The sequence below is a fragment of the Schistosoma haematobium genome, chromosome 3 (genome assembly GCF_000699445.3).
Source record: "Schistosoma haematobium chromosome 3, whole genome shotgun sequence".
Lineage (NCBI taxonomy): Eukaryota > Metazoa > Platyhelminthes > Trematoda > Strigeidida > Schistosomatidae > Schistosoma > Schistosoma haematobium.
Window position 1 is genome coordinate 26,228,407 of NC_067198.1, and position 22,349 is coordinate 26,250,755.

Here is a 22,349-nt window from a genome sequence, read left to right on the forward strand (position 1 = left end):
ACAACAACGTTGTTGTAAAGAGATAGAGAATGTAAAGTGTGTATAAGAAAAAGGAGGACAACAACGAACGGAAATTAGTATATGGAGGTGAAATAATAATAATAATAATAATAATAATAATAATAATAATAATAATAATAATAATAGGAGAGCCAGTTCAGTTAGCAAAAGTATAGTCAAAAAGAATTCTTCCAGATAAGAAAGTTACGTTCATTGCGGATTAATCTTTCACCTTTTACAGTCACTAAAACGCTTGTTATTTAAATTGTTGTCGTATTGAATATAAATAAGGTGGTTATCAAATGGTTACAGTACTTTCAAGTTCGAGTAAGTTTACTAAAAATGATTTTGACCTGAATCCAAATACATAGAACTATAATCAATATATTTGTAATATCCCAGTGAGTAGAAAAATTCGATTTTCTGACGTTTCGTGACCTAGTCCAAGCTACTTTTTGCTCTCATATCATATTTTCTTACAGGTTTGGACAATTTTGCTGTTACTTTTTAATATCTTCCAGTCGTCCGATCATTCGAACAATTGTAGCTGTGTTTTGCTAGGTAAATATGGTTTGCTTGTATGTAATCAGTTTGCATTCCTGCAAAGTTAATGATGTTCCACAATGCATAACATTCCAAGGTCAGGGATTTGAAATAAAAGTGATTTACAACTTGACAGTACTCGGAATCAGCGAAACCCATCGGACCCAAGCTGGACAGCAAGGGTTAGGTACGAGAGAGATACTGCTGTCCTCCGACCATGAAAAGTAAAATGCTGCACACACTCAGGGAGTTGCTCTGATGCTGTCCAAAGAAGCACGTAATGCATGTATAGGATGGAAATCTCATGGACCCAGGGTCATAAAAGCATCATTCAAAAGAACGAAGGGGGGAGTTACAATGAATATTATCCAATTTTATGCACCCAACAATGATAGTGAAGATTCCACAGGTATTCGGAGTTTGACAACGCTTTAACCATTTACACCTTCTAGTATGAAACGTACCCACCAAGTGAAATCAAAAGACAGAAGCGAGGAGTTTCGAAGATATATTTGATAGGCTATCAATATATCGAGGATCGTCTGATCTAATCTGGCTAGCGATTGCAGTAGATGTGGAGCACGGCGTTCCCACTCGTGATCTAGTGCGGATGCATGACCGAGCGCCTTCAGATACGTGAGTCCATTAAAACTAATGTAGTCAGCATCCAATGTTGAAAACGTACAGAGCTATTTATTTTGGGGATTTATTTACCGCTACAATAGAAACGACGACAATAAAGATCAGATCTTTGAGAGGTTGCGATCGATCATATTGAAGTGCCCAAGAAAGGACCTAACCATCCTCTCATATGTAAATGCCAAAATCGGATCGGATAACACCGGATATGAAGATATCATGGGACGACATGAAGTAACTGGGATAAAGAAACGAGATTTTCAAATCTATGTGCATTCAACAAATTGTTTATGGATGATACAATATTCCTACACAAAGCTACATGAGTCTCACCGAATCAAATTACAAAGGACAATACCGATCATATTTGCATCAGTAAAAATTCACAAGGTTAATGGAAGACGTGAGAACCAGGAGAGGAACTGACATAGCTTCAGATCACCACCTGGTTGTGGCCAAGATGAAACTGGAGCTATAGAAACCCTGGACAGCTAGAGAAACAACAGTACGACGATCCAGTACAAACTTCGTTCGATATATTGACAAACTCAACCAACTCAAGATAACTTTCAACAACAGATTCTAGGCCTTACAGTATCTACTGAAAGAAGAAGAAACTACGATGAATGACAACTGGAAAGGGGGTCAAAGACGCATTGACTTCAATGTGTCAGGAGATGCTGGGCCGCAAGAAGCATCATTATAGAGAATGGATCTCCATCGAAATCCTAGACAAGATTCAAGAAATGAAGAAGAAGAAGAAGAAGAAGAAGAAGAAGAAGAAGTAGACATCACTTAACGACAGCCGAGCAAGAGCAGATAAAGTGAATGCACAAGCTGAATTCACACAAACAAATGCGCAAATGAAGAGGAGCATTAGAGTGCCGATAAATTTAAAAGAAGGATAACTCGCTAAGATACCGAAGAAAGGAGATATGAGCAAATGTATGAACTAATGAGCCATCATACTACTATCAGTACTAGGAAAAGTTTTCAGCAGTGTTGCTGAACCGGATGAAAGACTCCGTAGACACCCAACTTCGAGATCAAGAGGGTGGATTTCGTAAGTATCGATCGTGCACAGACCAGATCGTATTTACCTATTTCATTTCCTTCTTTAATAAATATAAAATACAATGTTAAAAGTTCCGTTTTCTTCCTTGAATTCAGTCACCATCATTAAATTGTTGTGTACTAGCCATTCAATCTATTTAATCGTGTTAAATCTACTACCGTACTATAAGTATCTTTTATCGTCTATATTTTGTTTCTCCTACTTATACATACCATAACAGTAAGTTCTATATGACTTTAATCTTCAAAAAAAGGATGTTTGCGCGATTTTATTCTTAAAGTGTTGGTGAATTATAAAAATAAAATTAACTTCCTTGTATAGCCTAGTAGTGGTACTGATTCTTTTAAAAATATAAAATTAGTGATACTTTGATCCAGTAAAAACTAGCAATTGACAAATAAATTTTTTCGAATGGGTGCGTTCAGGTCAATAATTTTCAATTTTAGCATCATTTAAAATTGTTTAGTGAGTATCATGGTTACAATAAACACACATGCAAGTAGTTGCTATGACAACCATGTTTACAAATTTTATTCGTATACTTCCTTTCGCTTGACCACAGCTATAAAAAAAACGATTCAATTAATGTGAACAATCTTGGCGAAGAACATCTATAATAAACCAATGTTGATTTTAAAAATATACTATAGTGACTGCTTTTTGAGGATGCTCAATCTCCTATTTTAACATATGAGTAGTAAAGCAATATCAACGAAATTGTGCTACATTAAATTATTCAATGTGAACACTGTTCATGTAATTTTAATGCATTTTTACAACGATGACAAATATACAGTTTAAATATTCAGATCAAATTTTGTTGTCAGTATAATCGACAAAATTTATTTAGGTAAACACTTAAAAGCTCCATCTATAAAATTGATATTCTCGTTTCTATTTAGTGGGGCACGAAAGAGAAGATGGAAATAGCTTATTTCACAGTATTGAAGTCGGAATAACGAATTATTAGCATATCACACAAATGTATTACTACTATATTATCTAATTGAAATGAGAGAGCAAATATTTCCTGGCAGGATCAGACAAATTTTCGGCTGGTTTTTTGTAATGCTTTATGGAAAAAGTGGACCGTTTCATGTAATAAGTTGTTAGTTTACATTTCATTTATGTTTAATAGAATAATATTGGACAATTTTCTGTAATTTACATCACGGACTGACTGTAACTAGTTAACCATTGAGAAGCAGGGTCTAGTGGACATTTGTTTCATATTAGCATGGAAATATTCAGCAGTTCATTTTCATAAACTCCCGGTGATCGAACTTAAGATACCTAAGTCTCTCAGTGAGCTGTTAACTTTTAGATCACCGAGTTATCATTCAATAAAGCTGATATGAAAAAGTGAGTTGGATTTTATTAACTTAGAGCCTTTTTAGATTTTCTCTATAAAATTATTCTTCTAGCCTATCCTACTGCCTAATACTATTATGTCAGAAATATATATATGACAATGCTCGCATTCTGACATAACAACTGATTAAATATTTCAATAGGTCAAAACAATTGGATATTAATTTTGAAAGAATTATGACATGAAGATTGATGTATGAATGTCTGATTCGTACATTAAGCGATAGTGCTTCAAGGTTTATCATTTAGTGTTGATAAGTATCAAACAACACGATCTTTACAACTAGAGCAGTACATATATTATCCGCATACATCCAACAATAAAGTCATCAATACATTCTTAAGAACCTGTAGATTTACATCGTCGTCCATGTCCTTTAGGCAATTTTAATATAAAAAGTGATATTCTGGATGGAAATGATTCATAAGTAACTATCTTTCCGTTTGCTATAATTTACAACTATATTGTCAACATAAACCCACCTCTGTACTTTGTACATATCACTTAATTTTCATGTAATCGGCTTTTTAAATAAATTGGTACTTGATTTCAACAATGATACTAAGCCTCTAATATTTGGTAAAAAAAACTAACCGATCACAGTTGCTGAAGTACCGCTCAAGATATTATGGTAAAATTTTGTAGATATTGAAATTGATGAGTAAGAAATAGTTCTTCTAGTTAAGCGGGAAACGTGCAAAATTGTTGTGTCGTTCACCTTGTAATATGTCACATGATAAAGTCGACAGTCAGAACACGACTTATATGACGTTGACACTGTGCCAAACTAATGATGCGTTAACTAGTGCGAACAGCCTTGGGTCTGTTCTGAGTCCTCATTGGTTCTTCTCGCCTAAGTCCAGAACACAGCTTCTTCTATATAAATCATATATTTCAGACATACGCAGCTTATATACAAGCAAATCATACCATAAAATAGAAGATAACAATTATAAAAGATCGGGCCTAAAGTGGCTGTTAGTGTGAGATACTGTAACTAATGGATTGAAAATAACTTCAGAATAGTAACTCGTATAATAGTAGTTAATAGGTCAAATGGAAGCTTATAATAAAAGGCATATGAATATACATATAATATAGTTACTTAATAGTTATACGATAAGAACATATGTATAATATTAGTCCAAAATAATTCATAGCCCTTACCATTGATTTATTCTTCTTTAAGATAGTTAAGTTCATTAAAAATAATATCACCATGGAATCACAGATGTTAACTTGCCAGCATCTTAAACATTATTTATCTCTACCTATACTGTAATATATCTATATGAATACCAGATTTTCGCAATATTATTATCAATCTTGTAGATCATAGAATAAAGCTTAATGTTCTCTACTTCATTTGCAAAAATATCTTTAAAAAGCGTTTCATACATGTCATATCAATATGATATACAATATACTATCGGGAAGAGTATTCTAGATATCCCACTAATTGAAACAATAGGAATCATATTATCATAGACCACGTAATCTAAAAGAAGATTACTATAATCTTTTTTATTCTGACTAGTTTGTATTACTTAAATGATAGTTCTGGGATGTTCACTTTTAATAGATAAAATTTTTGCATCAGTAATGAACTGTTAACTGGTATCTGAATATATTGCAAATTAAAAAATCCAATGTTCTATCTGTAACGAAGTTTGAATGCATATAAAGTTTTCTCCAAAAATCGATTTCATAACTATTATATAAACTTGTGTTCTGATGGGTATATAGAGGCAATCCTCACAGTATACACATATATCAACCAAGACCCCTCAAATTTCAGTCATAATATCAAAAGTGGGATAATCCTAATCATTTTAAACTGGATTAATATTATAATAATATTCATAATGAAAAGGTTTGAATAGCCGACTCGGAAATAACAGTATAACTATTGACCAAATCAAATTAAGATAACCTCTTATATGATCTCATTTATCAACAAAAAATTCAATATGAATTATTTAACACAATAAATTTACAATTGTATCAGTTCAATATATATGACCTCAAAACAAGTTTAAACACTGTTTTAATCCGTTTATCCAAATGTCATTATACTTTACCCCTAATATTGATCTCAAACAACATTTAACCCAGTTAGAGGAATTACGCTACAATTTGAACTTAAACTGTCAATATTTTATGATCGCTTAAGTGGCATAGATTACAATTAATTCGTTGATTGGTTCTTTGAAAATCCACAGATATTAATAGATACAATTAGTCAGATAAGATTTCGTAAACAGTGACACTAAGTAGTGGGCTATCTTTATAAAAAAGAATATTAAGTTTCGCCTTAATGTCTTATATTAACTCAGCACCCAGATACTGTGGAATGTTTCGTTAAAATTTAGACGAAAATTCTTATAGAGAATATTGGGTTGTACAAAATAAGTTGAATTGTTTTTTTTTAAATAGCGGTGATTTTTTTAAACAATTTATAAATTAATTTTAAATATTCCGATATTATGAATTAGAACAACATATATTAGCGCACAATATTGTTTTCAACTATATCCTCATCGGGCTTTACTCTAATATACGAAATTATTAAACCAATCAAGGCAGTTTATGAGTCAATGATAACGGTGGAACAGATTACATAATAAGTGAAAAGTACAAATCGGTAATGTGATGATAGGTGTACTAGTTGTGATAACAATAAAAAAGGCTTGAATCAATGTTTGATAAAGGGAAATAGGTCAGTGGCTTGAATAATATGGAGGCTGAAATAACATTCATAAAAACCGCAAGATTACTCAATAAGAGTTCAGATAATTGAACAATGAAGCGTATATTTGAAATGAAAGTGGTGGGTGATGAAAAATAAATAAACAAAGAGCATGAAAAGTGATAAATTAAATATTTTATTAAGACTAGTTCGGCCAAGTATGAGATAAAAGTGTTACAAATTTCTTGTGAATACAATTACTTGGATTATTAGCTCCAATTCCTATAGATTCTGCCATATGAAAGAGATGAGATCGAACCCTATAAGGAAAACTAGTAGGAATTCGATAAATCACTATAAGTGACATTTCAATCTACTGCATGACTGCTATCGATGAAGTGTGATAGAACAAAGCTGCTTACCGTTTTGACAATACCCTTTCTTAATCACAAAGGGAGTTGTACACGAACTCATTTGCTCAGTTGTCTGGTTGTACGCCCAATATCGCTTTCCCAACACAAACTGTTGAATTCGAAAGTACACACAGATGTAGGACAACCAGGTAACCTATCCTGTGGTTAAGGAATCAACATAAATCGGGTCGAGAACGGTAAACAGAGGTTAGTTGCACTATACGTTCTATTTATTGCTCTAGTCAGTATATCGCGTAGTACATCACCAGCTATATACCCATTGAATTGCAGCTTCAGGAAAAGAAGTTTCTTACTAGCCGTTGATCTCGGTATGTTCCTGTTTATAACACAAGGGCTTCTTAAGAAAACCCTGTGGATAACCCATTTTAGTCAACATATTATGAATAAGCTTTAGTCCCTTGATTATAGTGTTGTCTGAGTATATCTTCCTAGCTCTATTTGCAAGACATCTAGCCAAGTTTCTTTTATCATAAATGTCAAAAAAACTGAAGAAATGTGTGTACTGGTTTGCTAAAGAACTTATCCTATATATACTTCTACTGATAGAACCATTGTAGAATCATTGTACATTTTTGAAATAATCCTTTAAGAATGACTTCGGAAGTTCTAATATTGATCTATTTTTCATGTAATTGTTGACACACAAAATCAGTTGTCTTAGTCAATGATACATTGGTGAACAAGGAAGCAACACCTAGACATATCTTCCGTTTCCCATTTAAGTTCGTACGGTCCACCTTGAGAATGAAACCGAAAACGTCCTTAACGCTTCTGTTGACAACTAGTTTATGTGGGAAATCTAGGATTCCAACTAACCACATTACAGTTTTATGGTATGGCGAACTATACATATATAAAAGTGGATGAAGAGGATGTCCTGGTTTATGGACTTTGGGTAAACCATAGAGTTGTAGTGTGTTCTATCCAGTGGGTTTAAGTGAATCGTGAATGGTTGGAGTAAGTATTCCTTTATTATTTTAAGTGAATTAATAGTTTCTCTGCTTTTATATTTATATCCTTAACGTCGTTCAGTTTTTGAAATTTAGTTGGATTACTCAAAATTGAGTTCAATTTACCTATGTAATCAGTTTTGTCCATAAGAACTACGCTTTCTCCTTTAACTGCTCTCCTTATGATTAGTGTTACCTTTTATAGGTATATGTAAAGCATCTCGATGCTGTTTGGTAAGTGGTGATCTCAAGGTATTTACTATTTTTGTTTTGCTGACAGATGTCAACCAACGTGGTCTTAAATATAGTAATTTCATTTAGTGAGATGGTGACTAAATCTGTTGTTTGTGAAAAAATTCTCAAACTGCATATCGATATCTAATTGATTTATTCTATTTCCATAGTTACAAAATCTAGAGACGAGAGACAAAGCCTCTAATTGTACAATATATAACGCAACACTGAGAAAATTATGTCCATAAATGCTTGTGCTTTTGAAATCACTCATTGTCGAATACATTCCTGATCATCTGCAAGGTCACAATTAATATTATTTTCAGTTTTACAGTTTAGTGCCTTTATAATATTTTCGGTAGATATCTTTAATAATAATAATAATAATAATAATAATAATAATAATAATAATAATAATAATTACAGCCTTATTCATTACCATAAATTTTGTTACCACCAAGGAATTTTCAGCATCAAATGTGTAATATTGCAATATCGAGTTGTATTAGTTCAAATTTATATTTCATAAATGTTTTTTTTCAATAGTCAGTATCTGGCACTTAACTTGATGGAGAAAATTTATAACTATATTAGTTGTTACAACTGGCTTTTTTCCATCAATCAGTTAATGTATGGATGAATTCCAGTACATTCGTTTCATTTCTTATAAGAGATAGTCAAGATGGAGAAAACGCTAACAAGTGCAATATTTTCCGAGTACACGCATTTATTATTTATGATTATTTAATTTAAGCAAATCTAAAATATTTTCACACTTAGAAAACAGGTGACTCGAATGTTTGAAGATGTCTTGTATAAATACTACATTATATCACTTTTGTGGTAACCTATTTATGGGTTCTTGAACCTTCTCTATAATTTCAGAACCTGCAAGTAACTACTGGTTGTAACCATTTCTGATTTGATCTTATGTTAGTTCTTAATAAATTTATATGATATAATTATTTTTAAAATGGGGGTTTGTGGAGATTGTAGTAATTTTCATAGTTTAATTCATGAATCGGCCTCATATAGATCACCATTGAAACCGTGAATGCACTGGACGGCTGTTTTGTTTTAGTATGGGAGCTATTATAATTATTTATTTGATATTTTTCAAGTCTTATTTTGTTTGGTCCATTACACATAACAGTTTCAAAGATGAAAATAATGAAATTTATCTTGAGATACGGTTGACAAAAACGTCCAAATATATATATTCTAGTTATAAAGCTCAGAATGGGTCGTTAATTTGCCTTAAACGAATATCTACACTAGATTCTACAGGACTTCAGCTTGACTAAAACCTAAGTATATTTCCACACCACAATCCGACAACAAGCCGACACAATCCAACCACAATCAATAATAATAAAAAGGATAGGAGAATATAAAACTCATCTGACGCCTGTCAACAAGTCTAACTAGGCAAACAACCAATCATTACCAATCTCACCTACACATCAATGCTCAATATAAAAGAACACCTTAGTAACAAATAAATTAGGGAAATTATTTTGTCGAATGATATTGCTAAGATGGTAATAGTTTAGTTACTGAATCTTTGAGATGAGTGTGAAAATCATGTCTAAATTTCTTATTTCTTACCACTAATGGTTAAGAAAAATTAAACTGTTTATTAATTAACTTAAATACTTTTCGAAAAACTAATAATTTTTTGCATATCTTTGCAAATAATGCATAATCTGACGATTATAGTTGTCCACTGTTTAAAATTATAGATTGGGTAAACGGAAACTGAAACCCCATTTATGTGTTCAAAAACAATTTGTTCTTACCCTTAATCTACCCTGATAATACTGATTTATTATCCAAAAGTGGTTAGCATATTGTTTTAGTGTACTTTATTATTCTTTGTCAACTCCGCCTGGAGTCCCTCTGGGGGCTACTGCCGATCCCAAGCCCGGATAAAGGAGGAGTGTTGGGCATGGGGTTAGCGACCCCATCCCGTAGAAAATTAACTCGCTAAAAAAACGCTAACCAGAAAAAAATTATTCAAACCATTTAAACTCTGCCATAGGAGTCAGGTCTTCATTTAGAAAAGTTATGACGCCTCATGATGAAAGCCGAATTCCTTCGGAAGTCACGAGGCCGATGCCCCTTCTGACATGGGATACTCGTACAATGTGGGAGACCAGAAGAGTCTTCCAAATTCCTGCAGAAATGAGGAGATACAACCTGGAGGTGCTTGGGATCAGTGAAACACATCAGACGTAAGCTGGACAACAACGTATAGCTTCAGGAGAGCTTCTGTTATACTCTGACCATGAAGAAGAAAATACCCCACATACACAATGAGTTGCATTGATGCTGTCCAAACAAGCACAAAATGCCATTATTGGATGGGAATCTCATGGACCAAGGATTATCAAAGCTTCCTTCAAAACAAAGAAAGAGGGCATTACAACGAACGTCATCCAATGCTATGCGCCTACCGACGACTACAATGAACACTCTAAGGATCAATTCTTCAATAGGCTGCAGTCAATCGTCGAGAAGTGCCCAACAAACGACCTGACCATTCTAATGGAAGACCTGAATGCCAGGGTTGGAATGGACAACACCGGATATGAAGACATCATGGGACGACACGGACTGGGAGAAAGAAACGAAAATGGTGAGAGATTTGCAAATCTATGTGCCTTCAATAAACTGGTCATAGGCGGCACCATATTCCCACATAAACGCATACACAAAATCACATGGACTTCACCGGATCCCACCACGCAAAACCAAATCGACCATATCTGCATCAAAGAAATGTTCAGGAGGACGATGGAAGACGTGAGAACCAAGAGAGGAGCTGATATAGCATCAGATCATCACTTGCTGGTCGCCAAGGTGAAATTGAAACTCAAGAAGTACTGGACAACGGGGCGGACAATATCACAAAAGTTCAATACGGCCTTTCTTCAGGATACTGACAAACTCAACGAATTCAAGATAGTCCTCAGCAACAAGTTCCAGGCCTTTCATGATCTACTCAATGAAGAAGGAACTACTGTGGAGAGCAACTGGAAGGGGATCAAAGAGGCAATCACTTCAATATGTCATGAGGTCCTGGGTCACAAGGAGCACCATCACAATGAATGGGTCACTGTTGATACACTGGATAAGATTCAAGAAAGGAGGAAAAAGAAGGCAGCAATCAATACCAGACGAACAAGAGCAGAAAACACCAAGGCACAAGCCGAATACACAGAAGTGAACAAACAAGTGAAGAGGAGCATCAGAACTGACAAACGTAAATATGTGGAAGATCTAACAATGACGGTGGAAAAGGCTGCAAGAGAACGAAACATGAGACAATTGTATGACACAACAAAGAAACTCTCTGGAAATCGCCGCAAACCAGAACGACCAGTGAAAAGCAAGGAAGGCAAGGTAATCACCAACATTGAAGAGCAACAAAACAGGTGGGTAGAACACTTCAAAGAACTCTTGAATCGACCAGCTCCACTGAACCCACCCAACATCGAAGCAGCACCCACAGACCTCCAAATCAATGTTGGCCCACCAACAATTGAAGAGATCAGCGTGGCCATCAGGCAAATCAAGGGCGGCAAAGCATCGGGATCAGATAACATTCCAACAGAGGTACTGAAAATAGATGTAGCAGTAACTGCAAGGATACTCAACATTCTATTCAGCAAGATTTGAGATGAAGAACAAGTACTAACAGACTGGAAAGAAAAACAAGATACCAAAGGAAGGCTATCTCAGCAACTGCGATAACTACAGGGGCATCACTCTTCTCTCAATACCAGGAAAAGTCTTCAAAAGGGTATTGCTAAATAGAATGAAGGACTCCGTAGACGCCCAACATCGAGATCAACAGGCTGGATTCCGTATGGATCGATCGTGTACAGACCTGATCACAACACTATGGATCATTGTGGAACAATCAATTGAATGGAATTCATCACTCTACATCAACTTCATTGACTGTAAGAAAGCATTTGATAGCGTAGACAGAACAACACTATGGAAGCTTCTTCGATACTACGGCGTGCCTCAGAAGATAGTCAATATCATACAGAATTCCTGTGATGGATAAAAATGCAAACTGTGCATGGAGGTTAGTTGACAAACTCCTTCGAAGTAAAGACCGGTGTCAGTCAAGGTTGCTTACTCTCACCCTTTCTCTTTCTCCTGGTGATTGACTAGATCATGAAGACGTCAACATCTGAAGGGAAACGCGGGATACAGTGGACAACTAGGATGCAGTTGGTCGATCTAGACTTCGCAGATGATCTGGCCCTTCTATCCCAAACGCAACAACAAATGCAGGAGAAGACGAACAGTGTAGCAGCAGCCTCAGCAGCAGTAGATCTCAATATACACAAAGGGAAAAGCAAGATTCTCCGATGCAACACAGCATGCAACAATCCAGTCACAATTGACGGAGAAGATTTCGAAGATGTAAAAACCTTTACATATTTGGGCAGCATCATTGATGAACATGGTGGATCTGATGCAGATGTGAAAGCGCGGATTGGTAAAGTAAGAGCAGCATATTTACAACTGAGGAACATCTGGAACTCGAAGCAACTGTCAACCAACACCAAGGTCAGGATTTTCAATACAAATGTCAAGACAGTTCTACTGTATGGAGCGTAAACCTGGAGAACTACGAAAGCCGTCATCCAGAAAATACAAGTGTTTATTAACAGTTGTCTACGCAAAATACTTCGGATCCGTTGGCCGGACACTATTAGCAACAACCAACTGTGGGAAAGAACAAACCAGATCCCAGCGGAGTTAGAAATTAGGAAGAAGCGCTGGAAGTGGATAGGACGCACAATGAGGAAAGCATCCGAATGCGTCACAAGACAAGCCCTCACATGGGATCCTCAAGACCGAAGGAGGAGAGGAAGACGAAAGAACACATTGCGTCGAGAAATGGAGACAGACATGAGAAAAATGAACAAGAATTGGATAGAACTGGAAAGGAAGGCCCAAGACAGAGTGGGTTGAAAAATGCTGGTGGGCGGCCTATGCTCCATTTGGGAGTAACAGGCGTAAGTAAGTAATTATTCTTTGTTACGGTTTACCTTTAATTTGTCTAGTTGATCTTTTGCTTTTCATATAAAAATGTCCTATATATGATCAGAGTGTTTGAAATGTATTACGTAAATGAATCACAGAATTCTGTTGTCTTTATAGCTCCCTAGTTATCACGTGACTTATTTACCAATCAAAATACGATTTATTCACTCTTCTACTGTATTAAACCAATGATGTTCGACCGGTCTGATCAGCCTAGAGTCCTATTGGTCCTTTGTTTGCCTAGCCCGTCCAGTAGAGTCCAGAACACCAATAACAGCTTCCGCTCTGCGAATCATCTATTTCAGACATACTTGGTTTATATACCAGCCAATGAGACCTCATCTCACCATAAAATTGGAAATAACATTTATACACAATAAAACCACAAAGTGGCTATGAACGTGGGAGACAGTAATTAATAAACTGAGTATAATTTAAGAACAGTAAATCGTAAAATAATAAATTATAGGTCAAAATAAGGTTTATAATAAGAGGAATATAAATATACACAATCTAGTTACTGGATGGTTATACCATAAGTATATATAAATAATATTAGTTCAATAATAGGTCTCAGAAGTTACTCATCATTTAATCTTCACTAGGATATAACAAATTCTGACAAACTTCATTTTCTTATTGCATTATCGAAATAAGATTTTAGCATTTAATCAATCTTTTAATTTATTCCCTATTAATTATTATGTAAATATTAGTGAACATTCTCACCAATTAATTAAAGAATAGACAATATAATAACTATTTATTTATTTATGTAAATATTATTCTTTTTTTTCAATAAGTTATTCGATTATAAAATTCTATATTCAAATAAATAATTAAAAGAAATAGTCAAGTTTAAAACAAATTTATTTCTTTTTTTAAATTACACTATATAAAACTAGAATTATTTGTCAGAAGGAGGTTTTGTGAAGATTTTAGTAATTTGATGGTTGAATTTCCTAGAGTTCTAGTGAGAAACAATGATTAGTGGAGTTCATTCGGGTTTGTTGTGAGATGATAACTTACTGATGATAATAGTGGACGGTGGCTCAATTTCGCGGATTGTTTGAAGTTTGACATTAACATCGTTGGATGTTAGCTCAGTGGTCTAGAGGTTAACCGTTTGCGTGTGATACCAATAAGTCCAAGGTTCGAATCTCGCCAGGCGGGATTGTGGATATGCACTGCTGAGGAGTCCTCTACTAGGACGAAACGGCCATTCATTGCCTCCAGGTTTTTCGTCATGGCCTAGCTTCAATTGACTCATGAATTCAACTATAGAATTATTTGATTAACCAAATTTGTAAACACTGAAACAAAATATATTTATTATATTTTTTCTATTCTGATAGATATTTGTCCCTTTGATAAATCTACTTGGATTACCCTTATTTCGTAGCATATTCATTTGTTTGTTCTATTTCATTACCTACAGTATCCTTAAAGAAACAATAATAGTCTGATTCTGTGTTTCAGACATTTAACCAATTTTACTTTGTATTGAAGAGATATTAAGCTAATGAAAATAAATGTGCAGATCAGTTCATGTATTCTGTTTACATAAATTGGTTTTTATGAAACTGTTTATATTTCTGGAAAGGAGGATGTCAGGGAAAGCTATGGTGTTTTCATACTCCTCTTCATTAGTAATTGTAATAGTAGGGTAAAAGTTATTGAAATAGTTCAATAGCTCATAATTATCGATATTGTCACACACGATTAGCGTTTTATCTATGTACCGTCAGTAATAATTCAGTCCATTCAGGACATTTTCTAATAATCCATTTTCTAAGCTTCGTAAAAAAAACTTGGGCGAGCATCGGACTTAGGAGAGATTCTATTACTAGTGCATCTATTTGTCTATAGAAGTCTTTGTTAAACATAATGTAGATATTCATCGTGGACATCAGCAGAAGCTCCGTCATTTTATTTATTGGTGTCAGTATCGCTATTTTCTTCTCTAGAGGTCGTTCATATGTATAGTCAATGGTTTCTATCAGTGAATTATTTGTGAACAAAGATGTTATGTCTAGTGACAATATAGTTTTATCTTGTATATTTTGATGATTAGAAATATTTGAATTATTATGCAAACTAGGAATTCTTGAAATAGCGCGATCTAAGTAGACAGAACTAGATGAACACAAACGAACGTATTGTATTTTGAATTCGAAATCAGACAGTCATCAAGTACAAAGGAATCACTTGTTCACACAAAAACCACATATATTCATATTTTTACTGTGTCTACAAATTCAAATGTGTTCATCGTAGTAGTTCTAATAACTTCACCAACCATCTCGCCGTTTATTTATATGAGAACTTTCACATATCCATAATCAAACGTAAAGGAATCCTTGGTTTTTGAACTGTAGATAGGCCATAGAGTCTAAGAGTATGTGTTCTGATTGGCTTAAGTTCATCATAAGTATACTCGTGGTGTTGTTGTTCTTGCTTTTTAGGGGTTTTAATGATGTGGTTAGTTGACTTTAAATCTTTTTACTAAACTTCATACATGATCCAGGCTTTTGAAATTTCGTTTAATCATTCAGAATAAAATACAAAAATGGACATATTCAACTGATTATTTATTAAATAGCATATATTGTACTATATACCTATTGTTTAATGTATGTATATTTATCAATTAAATTTTTGCTTCTTTTTGACAACTTAGTACATTTCTTAGAATAATCTATTTTTATCTAAGTTACGTGATCTTATCTCTATTGATTAACTGTTTGTTCACATGATAATTGAATGTTATTTTCTTTGTTGTTGTTATTATTATTATTACAATTGATAACTCACTAAAATTATTCGGTTCAAAGCTTATCGCTTATTTCAAATAAATATAAACTTCAAATAAAATTTTATATAATTTTTCTCATTCATAAACTTGTATAAAGAAAGAACAAAAAATCTTCTTCATGAACAATTGTATAAAATGTTTTGATTAAGATCATGAACTGATTGATGTTAGACCACCATTAGATGCCGGCTCAGTGGTTCAGTACGCAAAGCGTCCGCACGTGAGACCAATAGGTCCAAGGTTCGAATCTCGCAAGGCGGAATCGTGGGTATGAACTGCTGAGGAGTCCCACAATGGGACGAATTCGCCGTCCAGTGCTTTCAGGTTTCCAACGGTGGTCTAATATCAATCGGTTCATGATCTCAATCAAAAACTTAATAATCTCCACAACCCCTGTACTGATAATTGTATTCATTGAAATTCAAATGGCTAAATAGAAAGATCTATTCATCGAAAAGATAGTTGAAGTGGATTTTACTTAAATTTCAATAGTTTATTCCTGTTAAGCTAAGAAAAAGTTCTGGTTGGAATATTATTTCATCGCGTACTGAAACTATATTCAGAAAAGAAGATTGAAAAAGAATTGAATGTAGTTGAAAAGTGTCTACGAGATAATGAATGCCCAGAAAGGTTTATTAATAAGTATGTGAAAATAAGGAAGAAGGAAATGTAATTTACGACTGCTGAGAAAATGTCAGTTTTTTTTAAACTTAACCTCAGGGGTAATGATTACTACTCGACTAAATGCTGAACTGAAAGAGACATACTCGACTGCTGAAATTGATTCATTGTATCAAACAAACAGCTTATCGAGACAGAAAAAAATTAGACATATTTTCACCTCACGTTAACTCTAAGTTGATTTGCCAGTTTACATGATCGTCTCAAAGTACTTATATTGGAAGAACATACAGTAGGGTTTTTGTTTACCTGCTGGAGCGCATTCCACAAAAATTGAGAATAAAAGGGTAATGTATTTTCAACAGTACCAATGCCCATCATCTGTTTAATAGTGGACACAATGTTAGCATTTAAAATTATTCAAAATCATCAAAACCCAGACAACGTCGAATTTACAACGTCACTCCAAGGTCGTCGCTATTAAAAAGTTGAAACTAAACCTATATCTACAAAATGCTACAGTTATACATCTCTCACTACCCCTGTATCTTCTATTTTTCATTGTCCAGTTACTCTGTATCTTATTTGTAATAACAAATTTCTTTTTTCATCCTTAGTTTCTTTCAGATCTTTACTCATCTTACTATTTCCACCTATTAAAATTTTATGGTTGTTATTACGTAGCGCTGACATCAATTCTCATTCTATAGAAACGTATCTTCATGTTTTGTAAGGTTTTTCTCCCAGAATCCGCACATTCAATAATAAATAAATGTTTATCATCCTTGCTACCCTAGAATTCTTCCACAAGTGTTGTTATTCTGCTATTCTTCTCTATTATGATATGAAATATGTTTATTGATTAAAAATAGTTGTTATTATAGTTTCTAGGTTGTAAGCAGTTGAATGAAATACACGAAATGAATTCACCTTTTCCTGCTACTCCTGTTGTACTTGCTTTATTCAAATATAAATTCCGGTTCAATCAAATAAGATATGATGCAGTTTACCATGGATTTTTATTCAATCAATCATAATATTACTTATATGCCTTAGCGTGGAAAATAAAAATGAAGTCAGTTGATAGTAGACATCGATATAAGTATCACAACTAAATAAGGTGGATAGAATCATTGTACAAGTGGATTACATTATGTGATTTAGGTTTATATTTATCAACTGACCAAACGAAAGAATTTTTTGATACGGTAATTCAGTAGGTACATTACGTCGCAAGTGCAAATAACTGAATTAATTTTCTCAGTTCAAATTATCTCTTTCATGTTGGAAAATACTGCTTACAATGCGTTCCTACTGGTACATTGACAATTATTCGGCAACATAATTCATTAAATGATGATTCTGAAGATTCACCGATGGTGTAAAACAATTTAACACCCAATTTGCTTTATTTGTCATGATTAAATATCATCGGTCTTATATTTGCTTTGAAATTCTTAATCATTTTGTACCTATAATCCATGCAAATAGACAACTTACAGATCGCCCTAATTCAGTTATTTGATAAAAGTAATTTTTCAAACTCACCTTCCATTTGATTCATACTACACAATGATAATTAGATTGTAAAACAAAGTTCTGTATAGATTCTTCTCAACCAGTAAAATAATATGCATACAATCGGAAATTCTGACAACATTACTAGTAGTTTTGTTTCAAGGATTAGAAACGGTTAAATATACCACTTTATGCAGCGAATTGAATGATGTTTAAAATACAGGATATTATATTTTAACAGAACTTACAACTTGAGAGACTTGAAGATCCTGAATTTAAGCTTAGGATATATGTACGTGTCACAAAAGAGATAGAAATCAGAAATGAACATTTATCCGATATTTTTAGTTTGTGATGATTCGCTAAATGTTATTCAAACAGTGAAATTTTTCTTTCATAAAAATTAGCCGCTTAAAGATTTTTATATTTTATTTTCTAGTGATGATAAAAATGCGATGGCATGCAGCCTAGGGACAAGACAAAATTATTCCACAGAATATCTTCAGCTTCTATATATATATATATATATATATATATATATATATATATATATATATATATATATATATATATATAATTCTCTTCTATATTATTGGTTAGTGGTTAGTAGCGGAATTCAGAAAGTGAATTCTATCCTGCTTGAGATTCATTGACTGCATGCATTTGCATCAAATTGTTGATATTTACACTACAACCTAGTATCTGTCACTTTGAACGTCAACTCGTTATCCTCTTCTACCTTCTATACAGATGTACGATAAACTTGTAAATACAAGCAGTATTGTAGTATCCGCTTAATAAGACTACGTTATAACAGAGAATGATCGAATTCAGTCCTAAAGATTAACAAAGGTAAGAAATAATCATTACGAATGATAATACCTGGTGATTCCCTATCACTTATTTGTCGGTGTGGATTTAATCTTAACCTTGTATTCCCAAAGACACTTTTTAGAGATCAGTCATAAAAAACTGCAGTACAGTAATACATTGATCTGTTTTTACATCTCTTTATGAAATCACCGCTATTAATCAACATTATAGTCCAGACCGTTATTACCTGGGATGTATAACTGGGTGTACATGAAATAAAACCTGATATAGAGTTTTCAAACAAATCACAACAACCGGATGTAAACTGCTATTTAGTGCTCTTAAATCTACAATATTAAATAATTATTTTCTAAAAAGTTATTATGCATTGGTTGAATATTTTGTATATAAATGGTTGCTTTAATTTCTTCTTATGTTATACTCAATTAATTAGCTAACGGTTGTCTTCTCTAATATATTTAGCTTGGATTAAGGAACTTCATTTTAAGTGTTCTTGTAAAATATTCGAACAGTAAACTATTCTTTTTTAGTCATTTGAACTATTTTCACATGAATGAGTTAATTGTTATTATAAGTTTTAAGTGCTCTGTTCGTAATATCTTCACCTTAACAGGTTTTTTTTAAAAAATTAGCCATTGCATTATGACATAACTTCCTTTCAGTATTTGATTTTTCATAACAATTTTTAACACAATAACACCTTGATTTTCCTTAAATATTCAATATTCAATTAATTTTAGTAAATCCATTCATTATGAATGACGATTGTATTGATTAAATAAATGAAATATTCGAAAAGGAAATTCTCTTCATTTTATTTTTTACAATTCATTCTCAACACTTGTTTTACTATATAACAAACTTTATTTATAAAGTGAATTACATATGATTACGTTGGAGAATACTGGTTGGCTGCCTATGTTTCATTGGGGGTCACAAATGTAAGTAAGTAAGCAAGTAAGTGAGTAAGTAACTAACTAACTAACTAAGTAAGTAGGTTAGTAAGTAACTAAGTAAGTAAATATGTAAGTAAGTAAGTACGTAATTTGATTATGAAAAGATTGGTATATGTTACTGAGAATCGTAACAACTTAATCAATATTGTCAATTGACTTATTTCAATTTGTTCATCAAGTCGGATTTGTTCTTTCTAAATATTCACTCATAAATCTTATTCTGTTAATATAAAAATGAATTTTAAAGTTTAGATAATATAAAATGAAATTATAAATAATCATTTAGTTAAATTAAATTTTAGATAAATAATTAAAATGGTAATTTCGAAATGAAATTTAATTGAATCTTAATGAGTAACTTTATTTAAAGTTTATATTTATTGTATATGTATCTATGATAAAAGTAAATAAATTCACAGATCATGTTGTTGTTGTGTCATTTTACTTTTCAATAACTGGAATTAAGATCATACTAACAGGAATATAGTGTGATAATCAATAGAAAAAAAAGGTATTTATACCCATTAAAGGATAATATTAATCAATAAATCTCTTCAAATCAGGTAACATTATAATCTATTATTTTGTTAAATATATATGTTGATTTTCAATGTCTATTCTATATGTGTACAATCATAATAAATTCTTTTCTAGATTACAAAGTAATAAATTATTATAAATAAGTTATGAGATATACTTTTTTATCATCTTTTAGAAGGGCAGTACTTTTCAGTCATGTTTCATCAATAACCCATTAGTAAATCTATAGGATTATGTGATAATTAGAAGTATTTGAATTATAGTATGACTAGGAATTCCAGAAATAACTCAATTTAACCAAGAAGTGCTAGATAAACACAGATAAACATATTGTATTTGGAATTCGAAATCAAGCAGTACTCAAGTACAAATGAATCATTAGTTCATACAAACACCCCTAATTAACAAACTTTTCTTGTGAAATAGCTTGAAATCTGTTAGAAAATAAATACCGTATATGTCATTTCATTATGTCATGGGTATATTCTGTTATGTAGACAATACTATTGATAAAGTTTATCCTTAACTTTTCAAAACCACCTAAAACAATGGGACTACATTCCATCAAATACTATCGATTTTATTTTCAATTTTGTATAAACATTACCCTGCACATTTCGATATTTTTCAGTTGGTATATTCAATTATTCGTTATTCTAACTATTTCTCAGTTTATTGAATCATGCGACTTTATATCACCTCTTCTTTCTACTTTGTGCTACTTTGTTTTATTATTAGATAAGTGTTGTTTTATCTGACATTTTGGGTTAATCTGTTACTAAAGTCTATATATAAACGCATACCTGGGAGTAAGTAACTACGTAAGACTATCAATCAAAACTAAGGTGATTTGTATGTTTATGACTTCTTTTATAGTTCTCTTTTTTTTAAAAAAAGCACTAAATTATTATTAATAGCACAGTAGAATGAAAATAATACATTTATTTGATAGTTTCTTGTAAGTTATTAGTACATTCAATTATTCGTTGCCAAAAGAAGAAAACAGTTAGGATGATAATATTTTGGTGATTGTAGCATTCCCATGAATAACAACAGTTCAAGTACTACAACGATTGAAATCTTTTGTGAATAAAGATCGAAATTCAAATTGAATACGGTATGTTTCACCAATTCTTTGTTAAAATAACTTCTGAATTATGTTTTATGTATGCAGATTTGACGTATTACCAAAAATCACAACATTTTTGTTTTAGATGGAAATAATATAGATGCTCACAAACACAGCATATCAAGTACAAAGCGGGTAAATATATAATCGATCATTCAAATATGAAAATTACAACTGAATAAAATGGGTACTTGTGGTGTTTGAATGAACTAATGATACTTTTGTACTTGTTGGTTGCACAATTTCGAATTTCAAATACAGTACATTCGTTTGTGCTTGTATCTCACTTCTTAATTCAATTGCGTTATTTCTGGGACTCTTAGTTCGTGCTATAATTCAAATAATTCGAAACATTATAGTACTCCATAATAAAAGTCAAGCACACTGTGTATGCGTAGATTATAAGATCATGTGTGTGCATAACAAACGGTAGATGCGACTAAATAGCTTAAACAGCGAGTTACCTATCACACGGTTACACAGACTCCAGGTTTCAGCAACGTTTGAAGAAAATAAACCATGAAAATCTTACGTGTTGCCAGAAGAGAGTCTGACAAATTTTTGCCACGAAGAGTTGACATTCAGTCATATCAAGACACATAATTATCATCTTACTTACCCCTATTAGCCCTCGTTCAGGAACATAGGCCGCCCACCAGCACTCTCCATTTAACTATATCCTGGAAAATATTTTCCATTTGTTTACAGTTACTATTCATCCTTTTCATTTCCGCTTCCAGTTCTCGCTATAGTGTGTTTTTTGGACTTCCTCTTTTCCGTTTCCCTTCAGGCTTCCAAGTTAGGGATTCCGTCGTGATGCAGTTTGGTGATTTCCGTAATGTATGGCCTATCCACTTCCGACATCTTTTCCTAATTTCTTCCTCAGCTCGAAGCTGGTCTGTCCTCTCTCACAGTAGACTGTTGTTGACG